At 42.1% G+C, this 1,870-nt stretch overlaps 1 long non-coding RNA gene across 1 annotated transcript in view; it reads right to left on the bottom strand.

Moving 5' to 3' along the window:
- Window positions 1-1,766: 1,766 nt before the first annotated feature.
- Window positions 1,767-1,870, bottom strand: part of LOC127000450 (uncharacterized) — a 705-nt gene continuing 601 nt past the window's right edge. Inside the window, exon 3 of the long non-coding RNA XR_007754048.1 lies at window positions 1,767-1,870. This exon is cut by the window's right edge and continues 4 nt beyond it. This is a non-coding gene — a long non-coding RNA (uncharacterized LOC127000450).

Below are 1,870 nucleotides of genomic sequence, written 5' to 3'. Positions count from 1 at the left end.
GAGCGAACCAGACATAACGAGTCAATAAATCTCAAGTCATTTATGATGACTTCATGGTATTTGTGAACTGAACGTTTTGGTCTTAGTTTGATTTTCAAGTCAGGTATCGTTAATTCACGCAGGATTAACGACATGTCTTAATTAGCATTATGTGCAATGAGAGTGAGCTGCAATTTGTGATTTTTCATTTGGAGGTTGCATCTATTACAATAAGCTCCAATGTAATTGTTTCCTGATTTTTCATGGTCATGATGTTTTACTCCTTTACCTTTTAAAAAACCCTGTTTGCAGAGAAGACAGTGAGTTTGCTCATTGTGACGTGTCGTATCTTCATCGGTCATGTTGATTTTATTGTAGCCTTTAGAAAATTTCAACTTTTCCAGGCACACTGCATTGTATGAATAAAATGGTTTACAGCATTACTTCCACAATAGGATCCGCTTTGTACTGTTTCTCCGTTTCTATTCACTATAATGTAAGCATACGCTATAACAAAGTGATGTCTCTTTACACATCAGACACATTCGAAGAAGGCTGTACGAGAATACTCTCAAAGTCATAGAATGCTAAATAAGATGGCTCATATGCCTTAGCATGATTAATAAATTTCACAGTAGAACCCGCGGGTGGGAATCTTAGTCTTGTGATCATCGTTGGGCAAATTAGCACATGTTCAGCAAGCGTTGCCTTGTTCTCACAGGCGCACAGGCAGATATCGCAAAACATTTTTTCCCGCGACGTTGGCAGGTAAACAGGTTCATGTATGCGTCAAAGTCTTGGATAAGAGCTAGGTGTCTGTTCCCAACAACAGACAATGAACAACTTCTTGATCTTTGAGCCCTTTCTGACTAGAGTTAGTTCGCCTTTTTGTCTTCAACGTTGTCTAGACAGTAAACGCGAATACTTATGTTGTTTAATCTTTCAAGCCGACCGAGGTCTTCCCAGGATACCGGGGTTGGAATGTTACCCGTATTAATAGAGGCCAAGCAAGCATTCTCCCATTGCCTGCCCGATGGAACTACATTTCTTGACTTTAGATAGCGATAAGCTGTTAGAACTTGGAAAACACAGTCCGTGGGTCCCGAAGGGTTGAGAACTTGTGTTTTCCTGGAACCTATAGGATGGGGCACATACTCTCAATACTATTGTGCAGCATTATAAGAGAAGGAAAATTTTACGCTAACTATTTCATCTAACGTAAATCCACTGCCCTCTTCGTCCGACATGTCATGTTCAAACCGATTAACAAAATATTCGGATAGTTCACGTACATATGAATCCATATCGCCATAGCTAATTACCTGCATATGACTTCTCATATACATATCTCTATATTGAACTCCACCGTCAGGGTCTTCTCTGACTAAGCGCAGATGCATGTCAACGTACACTTTAAAGAAGGAGGTCTAACCTGCTGGCAGCCTTGGAATACAGACTCTACTGCCTCGCGAAGACGGCCAGTGTTGTTGTTGAAATATGATGCAATGTCGCCGTTGTCTGCTGGTGGGACGGGCACGTCGATCGTTGTTAAGGCCCCGTTGAAATGTTGGCTTATTTCACCTGGTGTTGGTGAGGTGTTGTTGTCAGCCGTCCCGGGTTATAACCGCTGGGTCCTGGCTGTGGAGAACTGTTTGGATGGGAGAATCCCTCACGACAGGCTTGCTTTTTCCTGCAGGTGTCTGAAGAAAGGTAAAATAATATTAGAGAAATGGTGAAATTACAATTTTTTCCTTAGAACAGACGTGTGCGCAATAAAAACGTAAAACTTACCGTTTGTTCCTGTATTCGCTTGTTTTCGTTTTCCTCCACTACCGATCGTTGAAGAGGAGGGCCAATGGCTGAGCCTACCAGACCCGCCTTCTTCGGAGAT

This window comes from Eriocheir sinensis, chromosome 18 (assembly GCF_024679095.1).
Source record: "Eriocheir sinensis breed Jianghai 21 chromosome 18, ASM2467909v1, whole genome shotgun sequence".
Taxonomy (NCBI): Eukaryota; Metazoa; Arthropoda; class Malacostraca; order Decapoda; family Varunidae; genus Eriocheir; species Eriocheir sinensis.
The sequence above is the reverse complement of the archived record's forward strand: the minus strand, read 5'-3'. Positions and strand labels throughout refer to the sequence as shown.